General features: G+C 45.0%; 2 long non-coding RNA genes across 2 annotated transcripts; both read left to right on the top strand.

Moving 5' to 3' along the window:
- Positions 1-5,796: 5,796 nt before the first annotated feature.
- Positions 5,797-6,116, top strand: LOC118560866. The gene is made up of 2 exons (XR_004929649.1): positions 5,797-5,953; positions 6,025-6,116. It is a non-coding gene; the product is annotated as an uncharacterized LOC118560866 (long non-coding RNA).
- A 4,159-nt stretch (positions 6,117-10,275) lies between these two features.
- Positions 10,276-10,876, top strand: LOC118560865. The gene is made up of 2 exons (XR_004929648.1): positions 10,276-10,713; positions 10,785-10,876. It is a non-coding gene; the product is annotated as an uncharacterized LOC118560865 (long non-coding RNA).
- The last annotated feature ends 6,118 nt before the right edge of the window (positions 10,877-16,994 follow it).

Genomic DNA, 16,994 nt, shown 5'->3' with positions numbered 1-16,994 from the left:
CCAGCCAGCAGTGCTCTGAGACCAGTCAGGTCCTCTGGACGAGTTCCCTCTTATGTTGCGTAGCAGCAGGAAATGAGTTTCCCCCCAATGCTGTTCCAACAAGACAGCGGGAAATGAGGATGTTTATCCGTGGGAGATTGGCTTTATAGCACCAGCACCCTGTTGTGAGAGGCAGTCTCTGCGTGGATGCAACAATGCCATGTTTCATGTTGTTCACAAATCAGTCACAATTTTTCCTCATGGCCATGGCCATAGGAACAAACTTGATGACATATTTAATTTTCTCTGGTCCCTAAAATAATAAACCAATAAATAAAATAAAATCTTCAAAAAGTGCCCCATTGGGTAGCAGTAAGAACCCTGACCATAATCACAGACTATAGTCCCATTTACACTACCCTTGTTAAACTGATCCATGCCGAGCTCGGTCCGAGCTTGGATCAGTTAACCAAGCTGAGCTTGGTTCTGACGACCGTTTACTTAGACTTAGACAACTTTATTTGTCATTCGGTATGCACAAAGTGTGTACAGAATGAAATTTCGTTTCGTACAGCTTTTGTAAAAAAATTACAGTTTTAGGTGCGGCAGAGATTTAGAAGTAAACAGTAGATTTTAAATATACAGTATACAAACAATTGAAATGTAACAAAAAAGAGACATTATTTATGTACAGATTGGATTGTGCAAGGGCATTTGTGCATGAATGCATTTATTTGTGCAATTTTAAGACTAGGAGTCCAATAGCATTTGTAATGCTATATGAGCTGCAATGATGCAAAAATGTGCAAAAAATGCAAATGTGTGAATATATGAGCTACAATGATGCAAAAAATGTGCAAAGAGTGCAAATGTTGTGCAGAGTTTGTGGGTTGTAGTTTAGCAGTTCAACAGCAGTTTAACAGTCTGATGACAGCAGGGAAAAAGCTTTTGCAGAACCTGGTGGACCTGCAGCGGATGCTGCGGAACCTCTTCCCAGAGGGCAGCAAGGAGAACAGTCCATGGTGGGGGTGTGAGGGGTCCCTGATGATGTTACGGGCTCGGGACACACAGCGCTGAGATGAAATGTCTTTTATGGAGGGAAGAGGAGCCCCGATGATCCATTCTGCTGTCCTCACCACTCTCCTCACGTTCTTCCAGTCAGAGGCACTGCAGCCTCCACACCACACAGAGAGACAGCTGGTCAGAATGCTCTCTATGGTGCTTCTGTAGAAGGTCGTGAGGATGGGCGGGGGCAGGCGGGCTTTCCTCATCCTCTGCAGAAAGTACAGTCGCTTCTGTGCCCTCTTCACCAGTGACATGGTGTTCACAGTCCAGGTGAGGTTGTCCGTGATGTGCACCCCCAGGAACTTGGTGCTGCTGACCACCTCCACAGCTGAATTGTTGATGAGCAGTGGAGCGTGGTGAGGCCGGTTCTTCCTGAAGTCGACGATGATCTCCTTCGTCTTCTCCACGTTCAGGATCAGAATGTCTCTGCACCAGTCCACCAGCTGCTCCACCTCCTCTCTGTAGTCCTGGTCGTTGTCATCCCTGATCAGGCCCACCGTTGTGTCGTCTGCAAACTTCACGATGTGATTGGGGGTGAACCTGGGGACGCAGTCATGAGTCATCAGAGTGAACAGCAGGGGGCTCAGGACGCAGCCCTGAGGGGAGCCCTTGCTGAGGGTGATGACATCAGAGGTGTTCTGTCCGACCCGGACTGACAGGTCTGTTGGTGAGAAAGTCTAGCAGCCAGTTGCGAAGGGGTGTGCTGAAGCCCAGATGTTCCAGTTTTCCCACCAGATGCTGTGGGATGATGGTGTTGAACGCTGAACTGAAGTCCAGGAACAGCATCCGCACGTGCGTGTTCTTCTCCTCCAGGTGTGCCAGGCTCAGGTCAAGCGCAGAGGAGATGGCGTCCTCAGTGGAGCGGTTCCGATCTGGAACGGGTCGAGTGTTGAGGGGAGACTGGAGACGATGTGTTCCTTTACCAGCCTTTCAAAGCACTTCATCATGATGGGAGTCAGTGCAACAGGCTGGTAGTCGTTGAAACAGGTGACTTGAGGTTTCTTTGGCACCGGAATGATGGAGGCAGACTTGAAGCATGCTGGCACTGTGGCTTGGTCCAGCGAGGTGTTAAAAATGTCTGTGAGGACACCAGCCAGCTGACCTGCATACTCCTTGAGCACCTGCCCAGGTATGTTGTCGGGGCCTGGGGCCTTCCGCGGGTTGACTCTCCTTAGAGTCTTCCACACGTCGGCGGTGTCAAGGCAGAGGACCTCCTCTTCCTGATGGGGAACAGCTTTAACTGCTGGAGTGCTGTTTAGTGCCTCAAACCTCCCAAAGAAGTTATTTAGTCCATTGAGAAAGTCAGCATCAACCTCACCCACCGGGGAGGGGGGGGGGCGTGTTGTATTCAGTGATCGCCCGGATGCCTTTCCACATGCTCCTGGTGTTGCCGGCGTCGTGAAAAAGCTCCTGGATGTTCTGACTGTGGTTCTGCTTTGCTAGCCTGATGGCACGGTTCAGGTTGGCTCTCGCTGTCCTCAGGGCCTCTTTGTCACTGGACTTGAAGGCTGAGTTTCGTGCTTTAAGCGCTTGACGGACCTCCACAGTAATCCATGGTCGTTGGTTGGCTCGGGTGATGATGGTCTTGGTGGTGCTGACGTCCTCAATGCATTTGTTGATGTAGGCTGACACAGTCATGGCGTACTCATCAATGTTGATCTTGTCCTCATAAGTTGCAGCAGCTTTGAACATGTCCCAGTCAGAGCACTCAAAACGGTCCTGGAGCGCCTCCATTGCTCCCTCAGTCCACACCCTCACCTGCCTCGCTGTAAGTTTTGCTCTGATCAGCAGGGGCCTGTATGCAGGAATTAGCATCACAGAAAGGTGATCTGAAGAGCCCAGGTGGAGGCGGGGGGCTGCTCTGAATGCGCCTTTTATGTTTGTGTAAACTAAGTCTAGAGTGTTCGCTCCCCGAGTTGCAAAATCCACGTGTTGGTAGAAATGAGGGAGAACAGTTTTCATATTTGCCTGGTTAAAATCCCCAGCAATGATGAAAACCCCCTCTGTGTGTGTAGATTGCAGCTCAGAGATAGTCCGATAGAGAACACCCATAGCATATTTTGTGTTTGCGCTGGGAGGGACGTAAACCGCTGTGATGATAACAACAGTGAACTCTCTAGGCAGATAAAAAGGTCTGCAGCTAATAACCATAAGCTCAATGTCCGTAGAGCAGAAACTTGTGACTAATCTAGCATTTTTACACCAGGTGTTATTGATGTAAACGCAGAGTCCGCCTCCTCGGGTCATACCGCAGAGCTCTGTTTGTCTGTCGGTGCGGAAAGTAGCAAGCCCCTCCAGGCTAACAGTGTTGTCCGGGATTGATGAGTTGAGCCATCACGCTATCTCTGTTCCTTGGTTTCCTCACCTCCTAGTGACGATCTGCGGTACTACTGCTCTCTAGGATTGAAGGATGGAATCAAGCAAATAAAAATGGCAGCGCCCGTAACTTTCAGGAAGTTATGTTTGGTTATATTTCATTGTTTGCGGAGAGTCAGGCGAAGACAGCAACTTTTGGTGAATTTACTTGACAGAGTCGGCTTTTGGGAAGTGGATAAGACAAAAGAACGTCTAATAAGGATTTACAGACGCAGGAAACAACGACAGATGCTGAGGTTCATTACACTGCTAAGCAGAATCATCACTGGAAATCGTGTGTCACGGTAGGGAAGCTAGTATTTTTATGAATGTCTGAAATGTCAGCTGGCTGCAAGGAGATGATGTGGTCTGCTCATGCGCTCTTTGTTATTAGAGAACCGGGCTACTGAAAAACCGGGCCGAGCCCAACTGGTCTGCCTTTAGTGCGGTCCGGTTGTGTCTGGCTCGGTTCAGTTCAGTTTGCGTTCCATTTACACTCGATAGTTATGTCGGTTACCGATCTCAGACTGGTCTCAGCACGGTTAAAAAGGGGTAGTGTAAACGGGGTGCAAATGTGAGTTACAAACACAAGTGGGTTTTAGCTGCTGTGCAAGTGACTGAATAAACAGAATCAGCTGCTTGTTGCAAACATTGGATGCATTAATAGAGAGGAATTGAAAAGCAAATCACTGCAATCCAACATGACTAAAACCTTAGGAACAGCACTTTTGTTTTCCATCTATTCATCCAGCCATCTGCTGTATTTAGCTCGCAGGGTTAACAGTTCAGGAGTGAAACCCAGACATCTCATCCCTGATAACACTTTCCTAATAATTCTAGTGGTCTAGACTGTCTGTACTTAAAGGTCTCTGGATGAGAGGAACATCCCTCTATCTAAGGCTAAATGTGGCCATAAACATCTACCTGCAGACAGACCCTATATCATTCTACACATAATCTATTTTTTCTTTTCAATGTAGCTACATCTAGCCTGGAGGGGAGCGTCGGTTGAGCTGCTGCTTCGAGCAACTTCATGTTCACCTATAGATGATACAGTCGGCCCTGTCTTTCAGTCCTCAACCCTGTTTCTGTTGGCTGAGCTTTTACTCTGTGTAACTGTATCGTGCTCTCTTTCATCGTCTTGACTTAAAAAATGGCTTAGAACTTATCTGCTTAGCTGTTTTTCTCTCCAAGATGAAGGCACTAAAGGAGCTAGTATTGCCATTACGTTTTTACTTTTCTCCAACAAAGAACGTACTCCTGGTTCCTCTTCTGTTGGCCGTTTCTTCCTGTTAACAGGAAGTCTTCCTCTCCAAAATGTCACTACATGCATGCTTGGGATGTGGGATTGCTGCAAAGTCAACAACATTGCAGACAACTGTCCACTTTGGCTCCAGGCTCATCCAGGAGGAATGAATACTGCAAGTCAATGACTGGATGCAACCTGCTGGGTTTCCTTAGATAGAAAGCCAAGAACCAAACTATCTGAATGATTTGGTTAAACTGACTTTGTAAAGTGCCTTAAGATTAGGGTGACCAGACGTCCCCAATTTCCGGGGACTGTCCCCGTTTTGGACCACCTGTCCCCGGCTAAAGCCGTCCCCAGAAATGTCCCCGATTTTACCGAGGGGAAAAATGATGCGTGTAGACTGTTATTACGGTAGAGCTGTTGCGCGCAGAAACAGGTGTTACGGTAGCTGGTTGCGCTGTGAAGAACAGTGCTGCGAGCAGCGGCGCTGCGCACCACTAGATGGGCGGTAATGATGCTTTTGGATGTCAGCTGCCATGAAAACACGAAGAGGAAGAATAAGAAGAGCGCACCACTTTTAAAACAGAAGAAGAAGAAGTGGAAGTTTGTTGTCATACCCATAGACATTATATATGTAGACACGTCGTTGGGCGGGTTCTGCCTATGCTGCGATGCGTCAGAGCGTCCGCCATGTTAAAGGCATACTATGCAACATTTTTTAGCTAATTAATGTCAGTGTTGTTCTGCTCTATTCTACTCCTCAGGTGTGCCTAGTTGGCTGAGGGGGCGTGGCCCACACCTGCAGCTCGTTGCAGGCGGCTTCCTCTGGCTTCTTAAGCAGAGCGCTGACAGATGGAAGACGCCAGAGCCTTAACCAGTCGTGGTACGACGTGGCCTGTGACCCAACTCCTGAAAACCTGCTCGTGAGTTTTTCGTCTTTGAATTTTGACTAATTTTGGATCTCTCTGTTTTTGTCACAGTTTTTGGTGCTTGGATGCACTCACCCGTCTTGACGTCTTGTCCGAAGAGACAGAGCTACAGAATCCTCCTGCTCAGATTTTGCTCTGGCGCTCCCCTCATACTCCCTGGATGTTACCTGGGCCTGAGATTCCCCCTCCCGGATTCTGCTGGCTCTTCTCGCACTCTGGTCAATCCATCTGTCACCCACTGCCGAGGAGGCTCGCTCTGGATCCCTCACCAGTAACATCTTCCGCCCTCTGCCACTAGCCGCCTAACACCAACAGAGTAGGATCACAGAGTTCCCTCTGCGCTACTTCTCCCCGGTTAGGTCCGCCCAGCTTTATGGTAAGCAGCGCAGGTTCTAGTAGTTCTCCTGGTTCACCTTTCAGAGTCACTTACTCTCCTTCTCTTTGCAGTCTCTCCAGCCGTGACGTTCTGACCCTGTCGAAGTTGCCTGTAGTCCCGTCCGTTATACCTGCCTGTTTCCTAAATAAACATCTTAAAACTGTGCCTTGCTTCCCGATCGTATCTGCATGTGGACTCATCATCTGAAAACCCTGACAGAAGAAGGCTCTGGCCACCAAAGTCCAGCGGATACGTTCGAGCGGCAGCTAGCCGCACAGCAGGAACAGATGCAGTCACTTGGGTTAGCTGTTAATTCGACACAGGAACAGCTTCAGAGATTAGCCGCTCAGTTTAGCCAGTTGACGGACGCAGTCACTTCCGCGATGACTCCGCCTGTCACTCAAGACCCTAACACCCCGCCTCCCGCCGCTCAGAGTATTGAAAGTCATGTTCAGACTCCACCTCCTGAGAGCGCGTCACCTTGTCCAGAGAAATTCTCCGGTGACAGCGGGGATTGCGGCGGGTTCTTATTTTAGTGCAAACTCGTGTTTAACCGTTCCCCTCAGGCATTTGCCTCAGATCAAGTTAAAATATCATATGTTTTGCGACTTTTAACGGGTAGAGCTCTCAGATGGGCTGAGGCTTGTTTCCCTGATTGCCAGTCATTTGGGTGTTCCTTTCAGGAATTCGTTATTGAGTTCAAGACGGTTTTTTCAGCTGAGTTAGATTCGGCTCAACAGTCTCGTAATCTCCTTTCTTTGAAACAGTGCGGCTGACGCGTATCTGACTTCTCTGTGGAGTTTCGCACGTTTGCCGCTGCAGCAGGTTGGCAACCTAAGCCGTTAAAGGCAGTATTTTTTCAGGCTCTAGATGAGGTTTTAAAGGATGAGTTAGCCCGAGTTGAGGAACCTGAGGAGTTTGAGGATTTTGTGGCGTTAGCCATTAGGTTGGATTCCCGGTTACGCAGTCGGAACCGGGCTCGACCGGACCGTATCCTGCGGTCTCCCCCTGTATCAACATTTACCAATAGGGTACCCCGGCCAGTAGTTACTCCACCCCCAGAACCTATGCAGTTGGGGCAGGTTCACTTAACTAATGAAGAACGTAAACAGCGCTACTCGGGCAACTTGTGCCTGTATTGTGGTGGCGAGGGTCATTTTTTAAGAGACTGTCCGGTTCGGCCAAAAGACCGGGTCCGCCGTTCGTAATGGGGAGAACGGCGGACAGTAACAAGACAATTCCCCAGGTAGCCATTAAGGCGCCGTCTCGCTCTCGTTTTTGTTTGCCAGTCACTTTAATTTTTGACCAGTACAGCTTTGACGTTTCGGCTCGAGTAGATTCGGGTTCTGATTTTAATCTTATCGACCAAGCCATAGTTGATCAGCTCCGTGTGCCCGTCGAGTCTTTACCAGAACCTCTACAGGTTTCGTCTTTAGATGGACAGCAGTTAACCTTGATCACCCATCGGACTCGACCCCTAGTGGTAATAGCCTCTGGTAACCACCGGGAACAACTCTCATTTTTTGTTTTTCCAGTGAAGCGTTCACCCATGGTTCTAGGTTTAGCTTGGTTAACCCTCCACAATCCACAGCTAAATTGGGCCGAGTCCCGACTGGAGTCATGGTCCCCTGCCTTTCATTCCAGGTGTTTACAGTCCGCTCGTCCCGTTTCTGTTCCTCCGACTGCCTTGTCTGAATCAGAGGATGTTGTAGACCTCTCTCGCGTCCCGGAGGATTACCACGACTTACGAATGGTATTTAGTAAGACTCAGGCTTGTTCCCTTCCTCCTCATCGGCCTTCTGATTGCGCCATTGATTTGTTGCCTGGGGCTCCACTACCTGTCAATCGGCTTTACAATATTTCGAGGTCAGAACGTCAAGCGCTCTAGAAATATATAGGGGAGTCTCTTGCTACAGGGTTGATCCGCCCTTCATCCTCCCCATTAGGCGCTGGTTTCTTTTTTGTCGGTAAGAAAGACAGGTCCCTTCGACCCTGTATCGACTATCGAGGGCTCAACCAGATAACTGTTAAAAACAAATACCCACTTCCGCTGTTATCTTCAGCTCTTGAACCAGTCCAGAATGCCACAGTCTTTACTAAACTCGATCTGCGCAACGCTTATCATCTGGTTCGGGTGAGACAGGGGGACGAGTGGAAGACGGCTTTTAAGACCCCACTAGGCCACTTCGAGTACCTAGTCATGCCTTTTGGTTTGTGCAATGCCCCGGCAGTATTTCAGGCACTGGTTAATGATGTCCTTCGGGATTTTTTGAACGTTTTTGTTTTCGTCTATCTGGACGACATCCTTATCTACTCTCGTGACTTAGAACAACACAAGCAACATGTCCGTCTTGTTCTCCAACGACTCTTAGAGAATCGTTTATTCGTTAAGGCTGAGAAGTGTGATTTTCACCAGACCTCTGTTTCTTTTCTTGGTTTAGTTTTAGAAGGCGGACAAGTAAAGTCAGACCCGGAAAAGATAAAGGCAGTAATGGAGTGGCCTGTCCCTGAGTCGCGTAAACAGCTCCAACGGTTTTTGGGTTTTGCAAACATTTATAGGCGCTTTGTCAGGAATTATAGCCAGATAGCCTCCCCATTACATGCTCTTACCTCCACCAAGGTCCCATACATCTGGAGTTCTGAGGCAGAGGAGGCCTTCAACAGACTCAAGTCCCGTTTCTCCCAGGCACCCATACTCGTTCACCCCGACCCAGCCAAACAGTTTGTCCTAGAGATAGATGCTTCTAATACCGGTGTGGGTGCGGTTTTGTCCCAACAGTCAGAGAATGACAGCAAGTTACATCCGTGTGCGTTCTTCTCCCGTCGTTTGTCCCCTGCTGAGCAGAACTACGATGTGGGCGATCGTGAGCTACTAGCTATAAAACTAGCTTTAGAAGAGTGGCGGCACTGGCTAGAGGGATCCGAGCAGCCCATCATAATCTGGACAGATCATAAGAACCTCTCCTACCTGCAGTCAGCCCGTCGACTCAACTCCAGACAAGCCCGTTGGTTTTTGTTTTTCTCACGATTTAACCTCACCATCACCTACAGACCTGGCTCAAGAAATGTCAAGCCTGATGCACTGTCTCGTCAATTTGCCCCTTCTGAACAAGAGAAGGAGCCGGAACACATTCTTCCCCCCACATGTACTGTTGGAGCCCGGCATTGGGACCTGGAGGACAGGATCAACCAGGCCCAACTATTAGATCCGGACCCAGGTACAGGTCCAGCCGGACTTAAGTACGTTCCCCAGTCTGTTCGCCCCGAAGTTCTAAGCTGGTGTCATGATGCTAAGTTTTCCGCCCGTCCGGGCATTTATAGAACCCAGTCTCAGGTGTCCCGGCACTTCTGGTGGCCCTCATGGACCAAGGATGTGAGAGAGTATGTTCTAGCCTGTCCCGTCTGCGCCCAGAATAAGTCCTCTACTCAGCCACCTTCCGGTTTGTTAAGTCCTCTCCCCATCCCCAAACGTCCATGGTCCCACATCGCTATTGATTTCGTTACAGGCCTTCCGTTGTCCCAGGGTATGTCAACTATTTTGACAGTTGTGGACCGGTTCTCAAAGTCATGTCATCTCATCCCCATCCGTAAATTACCCAACGCACTCCAGACGGCCCAGCTCCTCATAAAGCATGTTTTCAAACTCCATGGCATCCCAGTTGAGATCCTCTCTGACCGGGGTCCTCAGTTCATCTCCCAGGTCTGGCGGCACTTTTGCTCTGCTCTGGGTGCCCATTACACACTCACCTCCGGATACCATCCTCAGACCAATGGCCAAACTGAACGAATGAACCAACAACTGGAAACCACCCTCCGCTGCCTCACGTCATCTTCACCTTCGGACTGGAATAGGTTTTTGCCCTGGGTAGAATATGCCCTCAACTCTCACATCACTTCAGCTACCGGATGTTCACCCTTTGAAGTAGCTTTAGGATATCAACCTCCACTCCTACCCACGGATGAACTCAGGATTCCCTTCACCTCCGTCAACGATTACATTGCTCGCTGTCAGGACATCTGGAGAACCACCATCACTGAACTCACTCGCACCGCAGAGCGGATCAAGAGGTTCGCCGACCAGCACCGCAGACCAGCTCCTCAATATCACCCTGGCCAGAAAGTTTGGTTATCTTCCAGAGACGTCTTATCCAACCCGTCCGCTAAGAAGCTTGCTCCCTGGTTCACTGGGCCCTATGAGATAGTCACAGTTATCAACCCGACCACCGTCCGTCTATGTTTGCCTCCTCACTCCCGAGTACACCCCACTTTCCATGTCTCCCAGATCAAGCCCGTTTTGGACAGCAACTTATTGGACAGAGCCTTAACCAGTCGTGGTACGACGTGGCCTGTGACCCAACTCCTGAAAACCTGCTCGTGAGTTTTTCGTCTTTGAATTTTGACTAATTTTGGATCTCCCTGTTTTTGTCACAGTTTTTGGTGCTTGGATGCACTCACCCGTCTTGACGTCTTGTCCGAAGAGACAGAGCTACAGAATCCTCCTGCTCAGATTTTGCTCTGGCGCTCCCCTCATACTCCCTGGATGTTACCCAGCGGGGCCTGAGATTCCCCCTCCCAGATTCTGCTGGCTCTTCTCGCACTCTGGTCAATCCATCTGTCACCCACTGCCGAGGAGGCTCGCTCTGGATCCCTCACCAGTAACATCTGCCGCCCTCTGCCACTAGCCGCCTAACACCAACAGAGTAGGATCACAGAGTTTCCTCGGCGCTACTTCTCCCCGGTTAGGTCCGCCCAGCTTTATGGTAAGCAGCGCAGGTTCAAGTAGTTCTCCTGGTTCACCTTTCAGAGTCACTTACTCTCCTTCTCTTTGCAGTCTCTCCAGCCGTGACGTTCTGACCCTGTCGAAGTTGCCTGTAGTCCCGTCCGTTATACCTGCCTGTTTCCTAAATAAACATCTTAAAACTGTGCCTTGCTTCCTGATCGTATCTGCATGTGGACTAGTCATCTGAAAACCATGACAATTAATGTGTTCCATACCGTTTTGGATGATTGAAATGAGTCTTTTCAGGTTGAACAAAGGTTTTCTCGGCCGCCCTTGTGGTCTGTGGGGGGAAATACCGTACTTGCAATTGCAAGAGCCCTCGGCCCGCACCCACAGGCTCAGAAGTCTGGTGCAAGACCGCGAGAGTCGGTCTTGCTTTACGGCAAGAACTCCATGTGTTTTTGCCCTGCCATTCACTATATGCACGCGCAAAAGCAACAACAAAGAACCGCGTGTTAAAGTCAAATAAACATGCAAGCATATCGAGTTTTTTATTATTAGGCGCCCGCCTATGCATTGAAAATGCATGGCGGAGGCCTTATACTATGCACCTAATAAGGGTTTCTTTATTTTTATTGATTTTTATTATTCCGTCACCGTTAATACAGCCCGAACCGTAGGCTGTACCCCCACAAACTATATATCAAAACGTGCGTCTCGACGCCGCGAAGTGTGCTATTTGTACTTGACACCATTTAAAGTTACCCTGGTGACAAAATTAACCAAAAAACACTTCTCAAAACCACTTCCTAGACACAGTTGACCTCTCAAAAATGCAGAGCTCAGCATGACACTATTTTATGGTACAGTGGTTTAGGTTTTGGGCTGGTGCACCAAAGGTCGCAGGTTTGCAACCCGCTTGGTGGTACCCAATATTTTTTATTTATTTTTTTACAAGTAACAAATAAATAATTTGAACAACTGATATAAATGAATGAATGATGAAAAAATTGCAACAGCAAGAACTACCCCCCGGCCAATACAGCACCACTCACCTGTGGGAAATGGCACTACACACCATTTTTGTCAAATGTTGAGTTCTGGGCCTAGATTTGGTGAGGCTTAGTTACTAAAGGAGGCCGATCTGACACATGGCCTTTGGTGAGCTTTGGTGACATTAAGTATTGGCACCCTTTTTGAGGAACTTCCCAGTACAGGATTTGGACCAAACTAACAGAGTACAATCACCCGGTGATACTGGACACAACCATATTAGCGGCTAACGCTTAGCATGTTGCTAACCGGAAGTAGCTCTAGGAAGGTCTCACCAACTTCTGCTTCACAGAGTTTGTACTTCCTTTAGTAGTTTGTAATGCCTTTAACATTTTTATTCACATATTTCATTTTTTCATGCTACATTGAAGTATTCAATCATGTTTTAATAACACCAATTTTCCATGCTGCTTGGATGCAGACCTTCTCCTGTCGGCTGGTTTTGACGAAGACAAATCCTTTTCACACTCAGAAGATTTGATTTAAAATCCCCAAGTGATAAAAGCCTACGACCAAGGAACTCGGAAGCTTTGCCTTTGACGGTTACGTGCACCACCAGGCGGGCGCCTTCTTCAACTTCTTCAGAAGTTGAACGATTCTAGTTATTATTATTATTATTATTATTTTATTTTATTATTATTTTTTTTGAATATTGGTGAGGCGGTAGCGTGAGTTTGTCGAGGCGGCCGCCTCGCCAAGATAGCGCTGTGGGAAACCCTGATATTCATACTTTTACTGTGTTAGTCATTGTTTGTACTGCCGTTTTTTTTACTTTTCATTGCGTTCGCCTGTCTGCAAAGCTCAAAACAACCGCACCTGGCTTGACAGAGAAACCAGAACAGCTGAGCATCTTTATGACAGTGCACTTTTACTTTTGCCCTCTGGAGGGAGCCTCGCTGGAAAATCAACCCCGGTTGCATAGTATACCTTTAAATGTGGCAAATCTGCAGTTACTCAGTTACTTAAACAGTATCAGAGGGACTTTAATCTCAGAATATACTTTGTATTCGTAATATTTTTATTTTTGTAATATTACAAGTTTATTTTCGTATCCCTTTAGCTTCATTCTCCTGAATTTATTCCCGTAAACAATAAAAATAATTAAAATAATCTAACCTGGCCGTATTACTCCAGGAGTGAAATAATTCTACAAACTGTGACTATTCTGGAAATGTTCCCTCTTCTCATAATATGACCTTTTTCTCATAACATTACCACTTTTGTGTTTTTTTGCTTTGTTTTTCACTTTATTGTCCTATGTCTTTTTTTCTGATATTAGTAATTTTACCTCTTTAATACTTCCTCAAAAAGTCTGTTCCTAAAGGTTCACATGTGACACGGTTTTATGAAATAATGAAGACCGCAATGTTTAGATTTAACAAATTGATCCTTATATTCATAATACACACACACACACACACACACACACACACACACACACACACACACATATATATATATATATATATATATATATATATATATATATATATATATATATATATATATATATATATATAATACAATAGTCTGTACTGTATGCAAGCAAAAACCTTGAAAAAGAATGGTCTTGCACAGCTTTTTCCTAGTGTTGCTCTGCAGCTTTAGTGTTCCAGTTTTGCAACATGGTGCACCCTTAGTTTATAGAAGGCAGATACAAGTAGTGAAATCAGCCCCAATACATTTCCATGCAGCACAGGAATGAGGCATCCTCTCTGATATACGTTCACTACAACTTTTTTCTGCCACATACAATATGACGTTGACATTGACGTGCGAACCTGCGCCCAACGACGCGTCTACGTATATGTCTATGGTCATACCAGTGGCAACTGATGGGGAGCTGCCCTGTGTTATGGTAGGTGTGTTAATTGATTAAATTTATTTGAATCGGGCTGATCCTGTGAGAATGTTTGGTGTGTGTCCAGGTTAAAAAAATAATCAATAAAAAGTAAGACAAGACCACGAGTTGCTGCTCGCCTGAGTAAAAGACACTTAGATAAAATGTAACAGAATGATTGAAAACTCTTTGTAAGGAGCTAATCTGGTACGCTGGTTCTCCAGGGATCAACAAGGGTTAATCTAAAGGTGCTTTAGAACTGATTGGTGACCTTTGGTTTATATTTCAGATAGTTATTATAAGTAGAGTTATTACAAGTTGCTTTGCTGATTTATAGTTGTGATTTATGAGCATAGACTTCCAGGCTTAGGTGTGCTTTTCTACTACTCAGTTTAGATATATGAAAGTTCCTCATGAAAAAATAGGAGTCAGTAACAGGAAAACTGAATGAGACAAGATCTGCATGATCTGAGAATGATGGAGGAAGAGAATCACCTGTTTAATGTCCACTTATTATGTTGTTTTTGCTTTTAGTTCCTAATATGGTGGTAATTAGCATTTTTTTTATTTAAGCAGATGAGATAATAATAATAGGAAGTTTTCATGCTGTACATTCTGTTTTTGGAAGTGATTTTAATTATATAATGTCAGTTTTTTTTCTCTTTATCTTTCTTATCTCATAAAAAGAAAAAAGAAAACAAAAAGATTCAGCAATTAGAAGAAAAACTTAAGTTACTAGAATCCTCTCAAGAAGAAGGAAAGTTAGGTAAAATCCGTGAAGTAAAATTAGAACTAAACCACTATATTGAAAAGCAAAATAGATTTCTAATACAAAGACTTTGAATAGAAAATTTTGAACATGGCAAGTCAGGAAGCTTCCTAGCTAATCAGCTTAAAATAAATAAGGAGAAAACTACTATATTTGCAGTTACAGATTCAACTGGTAATACAGTAAGTGAACCGGAGTGTATAAATAATACCTTCCGCGATTTCTACAAATCTTTATACACACCACAGATAAATCCATCAGAGAAGGATATTAAGCAATTTCTGGATAAAATTACACTTCCTAAATTATCAGATAACCAAAGAATGACACTGGATTCGCCGCTGACAACAGCTGAAACCCAGGAAGCTCTTAAAAGCATGGCTAATAAAAAGGCTCCAGGTCCAGATGGATTCCCTACTGAGTTTTACAAAGAGTTCTGGAATATTCTAGCCCCAACGTTCCACAGAATGTTGCAGGAAATACAGGAAAAAGGTAGATTTCCAGCTAATATGAATTCTGCCACCATCAGCCTTCTGCTCAAGCCAGACAAAGATCCTGTGTTGCCCACCAGTTATCGTCCCATATCCTTCATTAATGTGGATATTAAGATAATCTGTAAAGCTTTTGCAAAAAGATTAGACAAAGTAACTCCTCTCATAATACATCCAGATCAAACTGGTTTCATCAGAGGAAGGCAGTCATCCACGAATACACGCCGATTACTTAATTTAATTGATTATTCCTACAGTAAAAACATTAAAACCAATATATTGTCTTTAGATGCAGAAAAAGCATTTGATAGAGTAAACTGGAAATTTTTATTCGCTACTCTTCATAAATTCGGTTTTGGCGATTTATTCATAAATTGGTTAAAAATTGTATACAATTCTCCAACAGCCTGTGTCAGGACAAATAATCAAATATCTTCCAGTTTTTGTCTACAGAGGGGCAACAGGCAAGGATGCCCTCTTTCTCCATCACTTTTTGCCATCTTTATAGAACCTCTAGCAGCAACAATCAGACAAACAAAAGCTGTAAAAGGTATAAAATGCATGAAAATAGAGCATAAGATTAGTCTGTACGCGGATGATGTATTACTTTATCTCCAGCATTCAAATAATTCTCTTTTACAAGTAATTCGAATACTAGAATCTTTCTCTAAAGTATCAGATTACTCTTTAAACTGGTCTAAATCTAGGGTACTGTCAATTAATTGCTCTCTCGAAAACTCCCTAGATTTACAAATGCAATTAGGAAATATTAAATATTTAGGTATTACTGTGTTGTCTAAATTAACGGATTTACTTAAACTTAACCAAGCCCCACTTTTAAACAGGATAGAAGAGGACCTTGAAAGATGGAAATCGCTTCCAATCTCACTTATGGGTAGGGTAGCTTCAATAAAAATGATGGTCCTACCTAGAATTAATTATTTATTTTCAATGATCCCCAATAAACCATCATCTGATTGGTTTAAATCTCTAGACTGCCATTTCTAAATTTCTTTGGAAAGATAAACCCCCACGTATTAGCTTAAAGACAATACAGAAGACTAAAGACAGGGGAGGATTAGATTTGCCTAACTTCCATAACTATTACTTAGCAAATAGGCTAAAATACATCTCTAAATGGATAAAAATAGTCTTTTAGATGAGCCTTGGTTAGATATAGAACAGGAAATGTGCAATAATATCATGATTTCAGATTTGCCGTTTATTAGCTCAAATATAAAACGGCATACATGCTTCAAAAATATCAACATTAGTTTTACTCTGACAGCATGGTGGGAGTTCCTTAAAATGACAAAGTCATCCCTTATCCCATGCAGTCGTACACCTATCTGGAATAACCCTGATATCCTACAAAATAATAATATGAAAAACTTTACATACTGGAACAATAAAGGTATTAAATATCTGGAACATCTACTTGACGGAACCGAGTTAATCAATTTTGCTAAACTAAATATGCAATATGGCATTAGTAAAAATAAATTCTTGGAATATGAACAACTTAAATCTATAATTAGAAATAAATATAAGCATATTAATGGTGGTTTACAAATCCCAACTAATATATTAGAGTTCCTAGATTTAACCCCCCCCCCCCCCCCCCCCCCCAAACTACTGTCTAAATCATACAGGACACTGAACATTACTGGTCAGACTGATTAATCCAGGTGTGTCTGACCTCAGAAACCAGCCACACACACCTAGATTAATCACCCTGTCCAGTAATGAAAGACATGAAACAAAGGAGCTGCTGAAGTTCAGGAAGTAGTGAAGCTGTGCTTGGAGTGCATTAGTGGGAGAAATTAATCTGCTTCTTAGAGATGCACAGACCCCTAATGCGGTCAGGTGACAGTAAGAAACATATATCATCCTTCACCTGCAGGCTTGACTGCTACTTCTTTTTGATGTTACGCAGAAAAAAAATATTTCTCATAGGTATGTAAACATGGACAGAATGAGTATTTGTTGCACTTTTTTGAAAAGGTGGGGGAACTCTTTCTCCACAGACAGCCACAGGCATAGAATAAATGTTTGTGTTTACTGTTTTTTCTTTTCCTCATGTCACTCTCTCCTTAGGAGGCGGCAGAGCCCTTTGGGCCCCACAAAATTGAAATCCCACAAAAATCCCAGAGACACAGTTCTAATTT

The sequence above is a fragment of the Fundulus heteroclitus genome, unplaced genomic scaffold (genome assembly GCF_011125445.2).
Source record: "Fundulus heteroclitus isolate FHET01 unplaced genomic scaffold, MU-UCD_Fhet_4.1 scaffold_50, whole genome shotgun sequence".
NCBI lineage: Eukaryota > Metazoa > Chordata > Actinopteri > Cyprinodontiformes > Fundulidae > Fundulus > Fundulus heteroclitus.
This window is presented reverse-complemented; position numbering and strand designations above follow the sequence as displayed.